Source organism: Oryzias latipes, chromosome 1 (assembly GCF_002234675.1).
Source record: "Oryzias latipes chromosome 1, ASM223467v1".
NCBI classification, from domain to species: Eukaryota; Metazoa; Chordata; class Actinopteri; order Beloniformes; family Adrianichthyidae; genus Oryzias; species Oryzias latipes.
The window spans coordinates 15,200,039-15,216,399 of NC_019859.2; the positions used below are offsets into that span (position 1 = coordinate 15,200,039).

The following is a 16,361-nucleotide window of genomic DNA, read 5'->3' on the forward strand; positions in this document are numbered from 1 at the left end:
CACTGCCTGTACTGTTGTACAGAATAATGTCCTATCTCCCTTTGTGTTACTGTTTGCAGTGGGTTTTTTCTATGTTGGTATGACATGGTCTGTCAACAAATTACAAAATGAACAATAAAAGTGTAAATGTGAATCTTGTCCAGTTTCTTGCAACCAAACAAAAAAGGTGTAACTTACATTTTACAATAATTGTCATCCAAACTTTAGCCATAGTTTACATCAGAACCTCCCTCTAAAGTACACAGTCATATTGACAACATGACTAAGTAATTTGACTGTCTTGTTCGTAGACAATGACACAAGGACTTGACATTCTGATGGCACTGACACGTTCAATGACATAAAGACTTAGTTTTGAGAGATGAACTAAATATTTTGAGTAAGTTACAGGCTTTTGCAAGAAATCCATAGTGTTTTGCTGTTTGTACAAATTGTTTTGAAAAATGCACACACGTTTTTGCAACTTCAATTCTGATCTGAGAATTGTACTAAAGCGACTGACAAAAAATGTAACCAAATAATTAAGTATTACCAGACTGAAAAACATAATCATAACATAGTCTCAGTCTTAGAAATCAAAAGGTTTTGCAGTTTGAAAACACCCAGAGAGGCATGCAGAACTCCCAAACCTGCCTTAAATTTTTTAAATTATGATGTCCTCCTGTGGCCTCAGCTCTCTAAATACATTCAAAGGGTCTTTCATTTATAACAACAACATATTCTTAATAGACATTTATTGCCAATTTTGTCAACAACCTGTACGTCACATCACCCCCAAGCATTAAGAGGTGAAGGGCTAAATTTCATTTTATTTCTTAACGTATTTGTTGTTGAATTTGCTTCAATGTTTTTCATTTTTGTTTTAGCCCTATAACCTCAATATGACACTTTTAGGGCTTTCTAAAATCATTTCAGTCAAACCTCGGAATAAAGCTGGTTTCTCCCAATACTGTACATTTTAAGTCTAAGAAGCTATCATTGTGCACGGAACATCTCTGCTTTGACTTTTCAAATGAAGAGCTATTGCTGTCAAAAGGCTTAGTGTCAGGACACCAAAGGGAAAATATCTGTATTCTTTGATCAACAGAACATTTTCTAAGCTGCAAGAATTGTCCAAATTTTAAATTCAGTAAAAATAATATTATTGTTTTTTTCAAAAGGGATTCATATAAAACATGCTTACCATTGAACAGTGGTGCATGATCTTACAAAACCTTTAAGCCAGAGTCAGTTAGGGCTCTCCTTGATCTAATGTGTTTCTGTCAGACTGCGCAACCTTACCAGTGTGTAGCCACCCACCCTAAAGAGGTGTGTGAGTTTGATCATGTCTTAATAAAAGGAAAGGCAAACGATTGTCTGACTGATGACCACAGACTTGAACCGCATCTTCTTTGGAGGCTGATGATAATGCAAAGTCATGAGATAAGATGAACATCAAAAGCAAATTGCATGTGTTGCTGCTCACGCACACACGCCACACAGTATCCACACAGCAGCTTACAAGTATTAAGTGTATCTATACTAAACTTACGGTGCTTAGAGGACTTATGTCACAGATCGACGTATATTTCCTCATGCGCACAGACAGACAGACATAGGATTACATATCCAATGTTCTTGGAGACAGGTCTATAAAAAAAACATTCACCATGCCTGTGTTCGTATAAATTGAATGATAACATTGAATGAATTGAATGATAACATGGATAACATGAAATCCTCTTCACCTTTATCCACCTTTGTTATAGTAGGGAGAACACGTCAATGTAAGGGTGGGGTCACCTAAGATAGCACAAGGGTTACGTGGCCATTACTATGATAACAGCTTTAGTTTTGTTCAAAGTGAACACTTCAAATCTGTTTTGGCAGAGAAAGACATTTTCAAAAGAAAAGTGCGTTTTATGTGTGATGAACTTAGGTTTATCAGCAATAGTTGCCAAAAACTGTCTACAGTTTAATCTGCAACTTTCACACTGACCCCCTGAGACTTGACTTTTCTGTGGGAGCCTTTTTGTTTTGTTCTAATGCTTGGTCAATTTTGTAATAAGGTTCATTTCATACTGTCAGTCTCAGTGTCAGTCTTTGATTTAGTGAAACCTCCACAAACCGCAGCTATTTTCTGATATTTTACTTTTTTTGCTCTTTTCCATTTAATTTTTTTTATTTGTTTTTGGAGGCGGCAGTCACTATTTTCCACGCTGTGTGGTGGCTGCTGAGGTTTTAAGAAAAAGTTAAATTTTAGAGAGACCGAACGATTTTTTGACATCAGTTAGTGGCCGCCCATTTCGAAGTCACGCAGGGCAGTCCAGTTTCCATTTCGAAGTCACGCAGGGCAGTCCAGTAACAGGCAGGTGACAGGAAGACCACAGCGTGATAATTGACTGATCTCCAACATCCCCAAAATCGTCTGATGTTCAACAGATTTCAGATTTCAGCCGTCTGGCCCACGAATCAGAAGGTAGCTGAGCGGGAACCCGACGAGGGCTGTCGACATGGGTCAGGGGCCCGGCGATGACCAGATGTCAGTCTGACAATCCGGAGCGCTGTGGGTCCAAATGTGGAGACGGCACTGATACTGCACAAAACTCTTCATGGCATTATTCATGGCACCACAACGACTCTGAAACCTGCGTGTTGAGGAATTGCAGTTGATGCTGAGAAGAATACGAAGACAGAACATTGTGCTTTCTTCAAAATTTGTAAACTGCCAAGATTATAATGTGTGCTCAAAATCTGTAATTGTAGCTATAAGGCCTGCATGCTTGTTAGATCTATATTTTAAAAACTGGTCTTGGTGCCTAATGTCATTGTTCAAAAAAGTATGAAATGCTAATATTTTATGTAAGACTTTTGTTTTGAAAACTGTCAAATATTGGGCTCTTTGGTAGGAAGTATAAACACTGCTGTGCTTGTGTTAAAACTTTAAAAATCTTGTGAAATTCCAAATTTAAAAAAATGTTTGAACAAAACACTTATCAGAATCAGAATCACTTTATTTGCCAAGTACAGCGCACGTACAGGGAATTTGACTTGGTTACTTGTGCTCTCGTGCAAACTAGCAAGGTAAAAAAGAATAAATAATAAAAGATAGATAATAAAAAGAAGGTAGTTGTAAGGTAGCTGTATGAATAAATAAACATAACTAAATAAAGGAATGTGATTGTACAGTGTCCCTGAGTAGTCCGGAGTCAGGAGTTCATAAGAGTGACAGCTCGGGGGAAGTAGCTGTCTTTGTAGCGAGTGGTTTTGGTTCGCATTGTCCTAAAGGAGGCTGAAAAGGCGGTGTCCAGGATGAGAGGGGTCTTTTACGATCCTGCCAGCCCGCTTCCTGGCTCTAGATCGGTACAGATCCTGAATGGGGAAAGGCTGGAACCAATAATCCTCTCAGCAGATCTAATTATTCTCTGTAGTCTGTTCCTGTCATGTCTGGTAGCTGAACCAAACCAGACCGTGATGGATGTGGACAGGACAGACTGGATTATTGCAGTGTAGAAGATGGTCAGCAGCTCCTGAAGCAGGTTGAACTTCCTGAGTTGTCGCAGGAAGTACAACCTCTACTGAGCCTTTTTCCGGACCAAGTCAATGTGAGCGGTCCACTTAAGGTCCCGTGAGATGGTGGACCCCAGGAACCCGTGTGAGTCTGTTGAGGGGACAGTGCCGTTGAGAATTGTGAGTGGGGGGGGAGTGGTGGTGGGGTTCCTCCTGAAATCCACTGTCATCTCCACTGTTTTAAGTGGGTTCAGCTCCAGGTGGTTCTGGCTGCTCCAGAGGACTAGCTGCTCCACTTCTCCTCTATATGCAGTCTCATCACCGTCACCATGAGCCCAATGACTGTGGTGTCGTCTGCAAACTTCAAGAGTTTCACAGGGGGTTCCTGATCTGCAGTAAGTGAAGCGACCCAGTTTCACCTGCTGCCTCCTATCCGTGAGGAAACTTGTGATCCACTGACAGGTGGGAAGAGGCACGGCAAGCTGGGACAGCTTGTGGTGGAGGAGCTCTGGGACGATCGTGTTAAATGCAGAGCTAAAGTCCACAAATAGAACCCGTACGTAGGTGTCTGCAGAGTCCAGGTGGTGCAGGATGTAGTGGAGAGCCATGTTGACTGCGTCATCCCCTGCCCTGTCTGCTCTATAGGCAAACTGCAGGGGGTCTAGCAGAGGCTCTGTGATGACCTTCAGGTGGTTCTGCACCAGTCGTTCAAAGGATTTCATGACTACCGAGGTCAGGGCGACTGGTCTGTAGTCATTTAGTCCTGTGACTGGGGACTTCTTGGGGACTGGAATGATGGTGGAGAGTTTGAGACAAGCAGGGACCACACACATCTCCAGGGAGCTGTTGAAGATCCTGGTGAAGATGGGAGCTAGGTGGTCAGCACAGACTTTCAGGCAGGAGGGAGAGACTCCATCGGGTCCTGGAGCCTTCCTGATCTTCTGCTTCTGGAACTGTTGACGCACATCTCGTTCACAGATCATCAGTGCGGATGAGGGGGCAGGTGTGGGGGAGGTTGGGATTGCAGGTGGCTCCTGTGTGATGGAAATGGTGGCTGAGGGGGAAGGTGAAGGTGATATTCTTTCAAACCTTGAGTAGAAGTCGTTAAGCTCCTCAGCCAGGTGGTAACTGTCTGAGGGGCGGGGGGATGGTCTCCGGTAGTTGGTGATGGTCTGCTTATGATAAATATTTTTCGTTTTCATGATTTAAAGTAATTTTCAGTTAAGTGTTTTCATATTTTTTTGATTTGAAATGGTTTATTTCAAGCAATTAAGTAGAAATAATACACCAAAGCAATATAATCATCAGTTGTACATTCATAAAGTAACTAATCAAATGTATGATAATTAGACATATTAATAAATATTGCTTGAAAGGGAGTGGAAGAAAGCGAACTTATATAATCCCACCCCGTTATACTATAACCATTTTATTACATGATTTATCAATATCCGGTTCCCAGTTTTTATCAGACAGAATTAAAAATCATAAAGTATCGATAAAGCGCTTTTTGATCGTAGCTTGAATATCATCAAGGGTCTTTTTGAGGTCTTCGTATTCCTGGGTTTTCTTAGAGGCCATGGTCAGGTCTCTTTTTTGGAGGCAGAGAGACACGCCACGCGCCCTGCCCGTAACCCGGAACATATTTGAACCATGTAGGCATTATTTTGGTGAGCGTCAGTGCAAGCTTTTTGACTTGTTGTTCTAACTGTCAAACCATCACCTAATTGAAATTTTCATGCATTTTTTTACATCAATGTTGTTTAAAAGCAGGAAAAAATACTTCATTCACAGTATTTTGCATTGATATTTTTTATTTGATCATAAATCCATAAAACAGCAACTTGATTTTATGTTCAATGAAGTAGAATGAAGAGTGTTGAGGCACTTTGGTGGAAAAAAGCTCCATCTTCATTCTTTAGTAGATATTTCCATTTTATGTTGCTGCCCTTGGAGTCGTGGTTGTTGCAGTGGTCGTAGTTGCAGTTGTAGTTGTTTGTTGCAGGAGAGCAAGGATGAGCTGGAGCAACACGTTATTTATGGAAGACGTGTTGGAGGACTTCATGTGGACGGAGACATTAACAGACAGAAAGAAAGAAAAGATTCACATGAACTGATGTTCATGAGCTCAAACTGAAGTGGACAAAGAAAACACTCACCTCATTAGAGTTGGAACCAGAGCTTGAGCGGGCAAACCGCTGATGCTCCACCTATTAAAATAAACCAGATTTCATGTTTCACTTTAGTGTGACATGTAGATTATAATAGTAAAAGAAAGATTTCTGCAAACACAATCAAGTGCAGTGATAATAAGTTGGTCAAACTTACAGGTTCAGCCAGAATGAGGCTCAGGAGGCATCCAAGCACAATTGCTACCTTCAGCATGGTTGATTTAATGATCACACCTGTTGAAAGAATTGATAATAAAAATTAGGTCTGAAATACACTTTCAGCATTATACTCTGTAAAGTCAGGTCCTCACAGCTTCAACAGATGGTCAGAGAAGATCCTGGAGGTTTCTGCAGTGCTGAACTGACTGGTAGACCTCTCTTATATACACGAGCAGAGCTGTTAGGAAACTGTTACCATTGCCAAATCCTCCAGTGTCACACCCGGCACTAATAGTTAGACAAACAATGATACACCTTCCACGCAGTATTGCACGGATGTGTTTAACAAATTATGCATAAACACTGTTGCTGCAAACATTTGTTTGGACTTAGAAGGCATTTGTAGATTTTGTCTTCTCTTTTTGGAATTGTTAATCAGACAAAAGCTCACAAATGCCAGATGCAATGATTACAATATGTGAAGTAATTTGAAGACAACACCCAGTTTCCATGCAGAGGAAACTTTTAATAGCTACAATAAACCAAAATTTTTTTGCATGTGCTAATGGTTCATTGTCTTTCTTTTTTTATTTTAGATTAGTTCCACAAGAAAACTCAGAATTGAGATATTCCATCATCTTTCCGTAATGTGTGACACGATGGTAATTTCTTTTTTCCAGAAAAAGTAAACACTTTTCTGAATGAATACAAAAGTGTAACTTTTCAACTAAACACACACAAGACTTTAAAAAAAAATCATCTTTACCCAATAGATAGAAGAAGAAAAAAACGACACAGAAAGAAATGCGTTAATAGTCACATAAGGCTAAAAACAGAGGTAACCATAGACTCTTTGATAATAGAATATAATGTATACTGTCTAAACCAGACCAGTAAGTAAGGATGAAGTTGGTGAGACGCAGGTACGTCGTACGAATTTTTCATTTTTTCATCCCCACCAACCATGTTTATTGATGAAGGGGCCTGTCAGTGCAGTTTAGGTGAAAAGTGTAGTCTCCTTGCCCACCCTTGTGTGCCTGTTGTGAGCTTCTTGTACGCAGCCTAATGTTAGAAATGAGGAATTTAGATAATCAGACTGTAGTTTCTATGGGCCTCTGACGTATCACCTCCACACAGCATTTACGTGTGATCAGTAAGGAGCCAGTACACCCTGCAAACGACTACAGTGTAATTTAAGGGCACCTGTACGTCATGAGTGCACGCAACTTACACTATTTAAACAAATACGTCACAATACACTTAACACACGCATGATAATCGCATGTTCCATTTTCATGAGTTCCCTTCAGATGGCCGCACAAGCCTAAAGGGAACTTTAAGACAAAAATGACGGGTGAATAAACTTCTGACAGTTGAAAAAAACATTAAAGACCCACTCTAATGGAAATCTTTTGGTGTTTTTAACATGTTTTGGTAGCATTTTATTTTTATGATGGAGAACGTATATAAAGATAATAAGATTAAAACTGTGTCTCTGAGTATTTCTTTATTCAAATTGTTGTGAATCAGGAGCAGACAAAAAATGCTGCATAAAAAAGCTTAAAGTTGTTTAGTATAAAATACAATGGGCAGGCCAAAAGCTCCCTGCCCCGCTCTATTCTGATGCATCCGTTTGCAGTCGACTGGATACATGTACGTCTTTGATCTCCTCGTCTGAGCTGGTGTCTGGCTCAAAACTGTACAGCTGAAGGGCTCTGATGTTGTTTGCCATTTTTGTTGCACTGTTAATTTTAGGTAGAGGCTTTTAGGGGCTGTAAGTGTGTAAACAAACGGAAGATGGGAAGTCAGGCAGTTATTCTGTGCCAACACCCACAAGTAAGAGGTGAGTTTCTACTGAACTCCTGCCACTTTGCAGAATCTGTCTTAGTTGATGGCAGGGGTTTTCCATGAGCTAAAAATGGCATAATGATCATTAGAGACCACTGGGATTCCATAAAAAATAGATTAAACGATGATTGGAGAGGGACTCAAAGGATAACTTAAGTGTGACTGTAACAAATGTTTCAGGCATTTTAAGTAAATGATTTCTTACATTTGTACATATAACAAAAAAGCAATGCTATTGCAGCAAGAGTGTGGAAAGCATTTAAACTTAATGTTGTGAATCATATTTTGTCAGAACATCTTACTTTAATTAAATTCAATTAAATTCAATTTTATTTGTATAGCCCAAATTCACAACGACAGCCGTCTCGGAGGGCTTTCAATTCAATAAACTTTTATTTAAAATGAGTCTAAAGAGTATTTAGTCAGCCACCAATTGTCCAAGTTTTCTCACTCTAAAAGATGAGAGAGGCATGTAATTTTCATCATAGGTGTACCCCAACTATGTGAGACAAAATGAGAAAATAAAATAGAGAAAATTACATTGTCTGATTTTAAAGAATTTATTTGTAAATTGTGGCAGGAAAATAAGTATTTGCTGCGACAGACTGGCAATCTGTCCAGGATGTTCCCTGCCTTCGCCCACCATTCTCTGGGGCTGGTTTTCAGCAAAGGAACCAGGACGACTGATCCGTGAACAGATAAGAATGTGTTAGAGTGTGACAAATGTCACTATATGCTTTGTTTGGGAACTATTTTATTCAGTGCAAAGTTACGTGTCAGTATAAATAAAGGCAGAGCCTCCTGCCCCTTGTTCTTCATGGGTGTCTTAATGGCTTCTGGAAAAGTGTCTGCAGTCTCGTTTTTCACTGGGTAACCTGTAATATTCTGTGAAGATGTCTGTACCAGAGAGCACATGTGAAGGTTTGCGTGCAGCTCCAGAGCGGTCCGCTGCAGAAGAATCAACACAATGAATGGGGCAGAGTATCGTCAGATTTTGAGTGAAAACCTCCTTCCATCAGCAATGGCATTGAAGATGAAACGTGGCCAGGTCTTTGAGGACATCAACAATCCCAAACACACTGCCCGGGTAACAAAGGAGTGGTTTCGTAAGAAGCATTTCAGGGTCCTGGAGCCAGTCTCCAGATCTGAACCCCCTAGAAAAATCTTCGGAGGGAGTTGAAAGTCTGTGTTGCCCGGCGATAGCCCCAAAATATCACTGCTCCAGTGGAGATCTCCATGGCGGAATGGACCAAATTATGAGCAACAGTTTGTGAAAACCTTGTGAAGACTTACAGAAAATGTTTGACTGATGTCATTGCTAACAAACGGTATAAAACAAAGTATTGAGCTGAACTTTTGTTGCTGACCAAACACTTATTTTCCACCTTTATTTACCAATAATTGTTTTAAATATCAGACAATGTGATTTTCTGGATTTTTTTTCTCATTTTCTCTCTCATAGTTGAGGTATATCTTCTATGGGCTTCACTAATTGTACAAGACATAAAATCAGTTATAAAGTATGTTGGATGCTTGCTTAACTAAACTAAAAATAACAGTCATTTAAATTTCATCTACACAACATGAACTATTGTAGGAATGATTTAGTCCAGGTCTCAGGCTCATATCAAACCACTGACACATTTGAAATGTTGTAGTGTTGGTGGGTTTATTTTTATAGCAACATGGTTTTAAAAAGAGGGGGGGGGGAGACTTAATTCAGAGTATTTTGCATCAGTGTTTTTATTTGACAAGAAAAATCCATAAAACATTGACTGTGGTGGAGAAAAAAGACTTGATCTTCATTTGTCAGACCATTTTACGTGCTTGGAGCTGGTGTGGCTACAGTCGTAGTTGCTGCAGCGGTTGTGGCTGCAGCCATTTGTTGTAGGAGAGCAAGAATCTGGAGCAACACCTCATAGATAGAAGATGTGTTGATGGACTTCACGTGGACGGAGACATTATCACCTCATTTGAGTTGGAACCAGAGTCAGAGCTGGAGCGGGCAAACCGCTGATGCTCCACCTATTAGAATACACCAGATTTCATGTCTTGGGTTTGTCTAAACTTAACTTTACTACAACAACAGAAAGCGTTGTGCAAAACTTAAACTTAACCTTAAAACCTAGCTCAGCCAGAATCAGGCTCAGTGTGCATCGATGCACAATTGCTACCTTCAGCAAGATCTTACCTGTTGAAAGAATTAATAAAAAAAATTAGGTCTGAAATCATGTCAGAAAAAATAAAATCGGTATAGTCAAGTCCTCACAGATGGTCAGAGAAGATCCTGGAGGTTTCTGCAGTGCTGAGCTGTTAGACTTCTCTCATAAACAAGAGCAGAGCAGTTAGGAAACTGCAACCATTGCAAAATCTTCCAGTGTAACACCCGGAACTAATAGTTAGACAAACAATGATACACCTTCCACACAGTATTGCACGGATGTGTTTAACAAATTATGCAAAAACACTGTTGTTGCAAACATTGATTAAAATATGTGAAAAATGCCACTAAGTCTTTGGTTTATTTGGGATTCTCAGCTCTGCCTTACAAGCCCATTAACCCTTATGTGGTGTTCATTTTTGTGTGTTTTCATTTTTTATCAAAAGAAAAATGATACAATTGATTAAGTTTTCAAACTCAGACTCACTGGCCTTGGCTCATTTTCTGTGAAGAACATATATCAGAATACATTTTTAATGACCACACACCGTATTGCCCCCCAACACATTTCTATATAAGATGTTCGGGTCCACTGGACCCGGGGCTAATAGAAGTGTGGAAATTGATGTTTTATGTACCTACACTCTGTCCTCCACCTGTCTGGGCCTGCTGTGTGTGTGTGGGTGTGTGTGTGTGTGTGTGTGTGTGTGTGGGTGTGTGTGACCAGTGAGAAAGACAGAGAGAGTGGCAGAGAGAGAAAGATTCACTGTAAATGTGAGTTCTGTTTTTGCACCTGCGGTTCCCGCACAAGGTTGCAACATTGTTAGAATAATTCAAGCATCAACTCTGTTTGCTCTCGTTCTCCCGCACATTTGACCATTTGACTTTCTTGCGGGAATCTTTAATATCTTGCTCTTTATCTGCTACAAATTGGAGGCGGGACACGTTAAATATAGCTTTGTCAGTGTGGTTTCTTATCACAACTGATCAAAATGGCCAAAAGACTTTCTGCGCAGAGGGTCCTGGAATTGATTTTAGAAGAGAGAGACTTTTTTGATGATGATGTAGAGGGAGACGATTCAGAAGAGGAGGTTTCAGAATTAGAGGATCACATTTCTGAAAATTCAGAGTCTGACAGTGACTCTGAAGAAAATGATTAGATTGGGGTGGCCGTGGAGCAGCGGTAGGGCGGTCGACCCATGATCGTAAGATTGCAGGTTCAATTCCCGCCTTGCACGCCCATGAGTCAAAGTGTCCTTGGGCAAGACACTGAACCCCACCTTGCCTCTGGTGGTGGGCGGGCGCCTGTGTTTGGCAGCGGAGCCACCACCAGGGTCTGAATGTGTGAGTGAATGTGTGTGTGACTGGGTGAATGGGTCTGTGACTATAAAGCGCTTTGTCCTTGTAGGAAGAAAGGCGCTATATAAGTATACGCCATTTACCATTTAGATTGAGCATCAGCCAGTTTCAAAACGAAGCCATCAGCACCCAGCCACAGGACCAGGCCGTCAGCAGCCAGGACCATGTGTTGTATAGACTAGTGGCTAGAAGGCCATGTGTTCAATGGGGCTGATGGGTTGTCTTGACTAATAGGTTTACTCTGTGTTCAGCTTGTGTTGTGCACCTGAATGGGTTCAGTTTCTGTGTTCAAATAAATAAAAGTCAGTAGTTTTGAAAACCCTTGCTTCACTTGAAAATTTGTTTCCACTCATATCTTGATTTTAAGTGATTTTCTTTATCACGTTTTAAATAATGAGTTATGAATGTGATCTAACAAAGGTAAAGGGCAAATATTAACCATATATACTGATTGTAGTTGGATGAGGTAAACATCTGTCGAGTATTTTAACATCAAAGTGTTTGATTGTGAGGCATTAAAAACCACAACATGCAACGGGTCCACCAGACCCACGAACACTGGCTGAGTAACAAAAATATGAACACCACACAAGGGTTAAAGAAGACTTTGGTAGCTTCTTCCCCAATTCTTCAAATTGAGAAAATACACATCTAATATATATTTTTGCAGTTGAAGAGATTCATAAGAGTTTAAGGGTTTTTTGTATTTTATTCTACATTTTACACACCATTGACAATAGGACCCTTCAGAATGTTGTTTTGCTCCATATTTTGCCTCGATTGTAGATCAGCTAAGGTAATACTGTTTTCCAAATGATCTACTGTTTTTACTGTTGAGTATTTTCTTATAGCTACACATTGTACTTCAGATTTTTTTTAGTTTGCAGCTCAATTTTTGTGGCTGTTCTGTGCATGTCTGGATTCTTTTTCTAACTTTTAAAATACTTTGAAGACTCACACCAATAAAAACTGTGGTTTTGATGTTTAAACATGTTCGTGTGGCATTTTTATCACAATTTAATTCAATTCAATTTTATTTGTATAGCCCAAAATCACAACAACAGTCGTCTCAATGGGCTTCGAAGTAAAACATGAACTTAAATGGATCATGAATACAAAGAGTTCAATAGGAAAATACTAAAATTAACTAACAAACTGACTAAGCTATGCTGGCATCCCTGCCCTTAGACCCCCCTTCGCGGTAAGGAAAAACTCCTAAAAAAACGGATTCCGGAAAAAACGAAGAAACCTCAGGGGTGCCCACATGAAGGAGGGATCCTCCCCCAGGACGGACAGGCGATTTACCAGAACTCTGAGAGAAGAATTAACTTATCTAACGCTACAACTACTACCACAATGGAGGACATGTATAAAAAATGCTTTTCTGGGTTTGCTTTTCAGATTTTTCTATAGAAATTCATTTTCTATATTTTGCATCTGTAGACTTTGTGCCATTTTAATTCTTGAAGCATTTACAGAGCCTTTTGTAAGAAAAAGGTTTTACATGATCAACTCATGGTTAAGGTTTTGGAAAAAACAGGTATACAGTACACCTTTTTCAAGAAAGAAGGGTGTTTAACTATAGTTGGCTTTTATTCATAAGTTTTAGCTTTTTATTTATTCATTTACTCTTTTGCATTTTATTCAACATTTTACCCATGAAAACGTATAGAGTGTCTGATTGTTTATCTTACTTACTTTGAGGGTGACTTAGCGTGATATGACTGCCACTGGCATTGCCAAAAAGAAATTTGCAGAGACAGAGACACTTGATTGGTTAGAATCTGGCCCAATCAGCAGCTGTTTGATGGCAGCTTGTCACGTCAAACCGAAACTTAACTCAGCAAAGATAGTAAAAAAGTGAGATGACACACAACGCATGCCAATTTCCTTTTTGGCGATGCCAGTGGCAGTCATACCACGCTAAGTCACCCTCAAAGTAGTCAGCAAAATCAAAGATAAAACAAAAGCGAGATTTGACACAGCGCACGCAAAAAAATGTGTTTTGCAAATGCAAAAAACTTTTTTGAAAGCAAAAAAAAAGTTGTTGAAAGCAAAAAAAATATATCAAAGCATAATAATAAATTATTGAAAAGCAAATATTTAATATTTTCACCTGCAACTTAGAAAGTTTTGTGTGCAACTTAGAAAGTTTTGTGTGCAACGTGGTGGCAGAAATATCACTCCATAGGTTTCTGTTCATCTTTGTCGGGTCATCTGCTCTGTTGTGTCACCAGTTTGGTTCTCCCCATAGTTTTGTCATGTTTCAGTTTGTTTATTTAATTTTTATTTCCTTTCACCAAGCCCGGGCCCCTGCATTTTGGGTCCTCCACCACCAGTTCTTGACAAAATGTATGCAAACATAATTCATATAAATAAAGTTTAGCCTCAAATACAAAATGGGTTTATACAATTATACACAACTTGTGTCTGATTCAAAACCTCAAAAGCATTCAAGTTGCATTGTCATTGATCATGAGCATTTTACAATAAATACATTTTATTAATTTAATTTTTCTTGAATCCACCAATCCCTGAGTGTATTTTTTCTATATGGACCTAATCCATTCTTTTTATGGTGTTTTGTTGTTATATCTGCATATACCTTTGTGGTTACTAAGTTATCAGGTCTAATGTTACATTCAAGCCTAAATAGAACAGTGTTGTAGCTGAAATAGAAGAATCAGCAAATTAACTCCTTTATATGTATACATTTCATTACATTACTGCTTCTTAATTGGATTTTTTTAATTTCTTTGAGGAAAAAGGTGAGCTTGGGTTCATTGAATGCAATGAACAGGCACAGTATTAAACACCTACCCCTGGACTGTTGAATGACAAAGACCCCCTTTGTCTTGTTTTTATAACTTTGTTAATTAAAAAGGACGTTTTTGGCTGTAGTTGGAGCTCCGTTCTGCTGTGCTCTTTTCATACATTTTTATATGTTACAACTTTTTTTTTTTAAGACAACCCAGCAGTTCCTTTAAAAGTATTTGTTTTGTTTCTTTGGTGTACTGTTGCTTAATGTTAAATCAATTATTTACATTTACAGTAATAGTTTTCCTATTTTCAAAATATAAAGATGTAGATGTTTTTTAAAGTATTTTTTATAGGAAACAAAAATGCACCAAATTACCAGACAAAACATGCTTTGCATTGAAATTATTTATTTGACAAATGACCAAAAAACTGTGACATTTTTCCAATCAAATGAAGATGAACAAAGAGTGCTCAATCTCTCTTAAAGGAACAGAATGATAATCATTTTAGAAAGAAATCACAGATTTCCATTTTATGCAGTGGTGGCTGTGGTTGCAGTCGTGGCTGTAGTTGCAGTAGTGGCTGTAGTTGCAGTCGTGGCCGTGGTTGCAGTCGTAGTTGTTGCAGCGGTCGTAGCTGTAGCATACTGTTGCAGCAGGTTGAGGAGGAGCTGAAGGAATGTGCTATCCAATGCTGGTCTAGTTGATGTAGTTGGTCTAGGAGCCTTCATATAGTGGACAACATTAGCAAACATGGATCAGGAAAACAATTCACATTGACGGATATTTTGAAGCTTTTTTTTAAAAGAGGAATAACTCACCTCTCCAGATTGTGAACCGCCCCTGTTTGGATGGGACACCCCGTGGCCTCTCTGTAAAAACACAACCGTTTTTATGTTTTCATATTAGATTAGCCTAAATTATTTAACAACAATGACAGAAAGAAATGTACAACTAAATTCTGCTGCAATAATAATAAGTTTTTTCAAACTTACAGCCTGAGTGAGGCTCAAGAGGCATCCAAGCACAAGTGCTACCTTTAGCATTGTTGATTTAATGATGACACCTGTCAAACAAATGAGAAATTTTAGGAAGATAAAAAACATATTAAAATGTTTACATAATGAAAGTCAAGTCCTCACAGTTTGAACAAATGGTTAGAGAAGATCCTGGAAGTTTCTGCAGTGCTGAAGTGGCTGTTAGACCTCTCTTATATACAAGAGCAGAGCTGTTGAAAAAAGTACAACCATTATGAAATGTTCCAGCCCCATACTAAAGCTTCTAATAGTTCAACAAATCTCTGTCATCTACTTACATCAGCCGCAGAAGACATGTTGAAATCACAAGCATTTGATTGGAAATCAAATTCAGTTCTTGAATAGGAAGCAACACCCACTAAGTTGAAGAGAAAATCCTTACATCAGAAGATGTGGAATTCATAACTCCGTAAGAAATTATCTATAACATATATTTTATAAAATGAAGTCAGGCTGGCTATGAGGAAAAAAATCAATAATAGTAACATTTCCTAACAATTTTCCTGACCATAACAAATATCGTAACCTTTTAACAACCCAACTAAGACAAAATCATTACAAATAAATGTTTTTGCCTTGGGGGAGTAATACAATCAATGTTTTTATTAATAGGTTTTCTGAATGTGCTTTCCTGTTTACCTGAGAAGGTATGTAAAGGGTTAAAATAGTTCATGCTAAGTTTAACTATTTAAACTAAGAGGGTTTCCTTCCGATGAAGCACCAAATCCAAAACTCTACAATCACAACAGAAACAAAAGAATTTCACGCGAGAGATCATTGTATAAAAAAGACGCTGCTATGCATCCAGAGATAGGTCTCTTTTGGATGCATGGTATGTTTTTTAGTACATTATTGTGATGGGAAGCTTGTGTTCATTTTCCATTTTTCCATTTTTCATTTATTTGGTTTGCTCTCATTAGTTTGTTTCTTTTTACAATTAATTGAGTTTGTATTTGTGTTTGTTTTTGTTAATGCTCACACGCTGTAGGGATTTTACAAGCTGGTTCATTCCATGTTAAATTTGGCACAAAAATTGTAATTTGGGAAATGCTTATATCTCTTCCTGACCTCACCTTGACTTTCTCACTGATGACACCTGCACCTTTAAATCTTGTCTTTTAACAAATATTAAAGGTTTGTGAAAATTTGAAATCCAAATCTTTGTTTTATTATATTTATTGTTTTATCTATTTACAATTGTGCAAGTTTTCCCACCTACAAAGATTAGACAGATGTGTACATTTCAGGTATTTAGGTAAACCTCAACCATGAGAGACAAAATGAGAAAAGAAAATCCAGATAATCCCATCGTCTGATTTCTAAAGAACTTATTTGTAAATTATGTGGGGAAATGAGTATTTGGTCACCTAGAAACAGG

At 38.7% G+C, this 16,361-nt stretch overlaps 2 long non-coding RNA genes across 2 annotated transcripts; both read right to left on the bottom strand.

Moving 5' to 3' along the window:
• Positions 1 to 5,285: 5,285 nt before the first annotated feature.
• LOC101161034 lies at positions 5,286 to 6,072 on the bottom strand. Its single transcript, XR_177312.4, has 4 exons — positions 5,972 to 6,072; positions 5,818 to 5,894; positions 5,649 to 5,699; positions 5,286 to 5,548 (listed from the first exon to the last, which is right to left on the bottom strand). It is a non-coding gene; the product is annotated as an uncharacterized LOC101161034 (long non-coding RNA).
• Positions 6,073 to 14,334: 8,262 nt separating this feature from the next.
• LOC101161295 lies at positions 14,335 to 15,177 on the bottom strand. The gene is made up of 4 exons (XR_002291195.1): positions 15,089 to 15,177; positions 14,942 to 15,012; positions 14,768 to 14,818; positions 14,335 to 14,671 (listed from the first exon to the last, which is right to left on the bottom strand). It is a non-coding gene; the product is annotated as an uncharacterized LOC101161295 (long non-coding RNA).
• Positions 15,178 to 16,361: the final 1,184 nt, after the last annotated feature.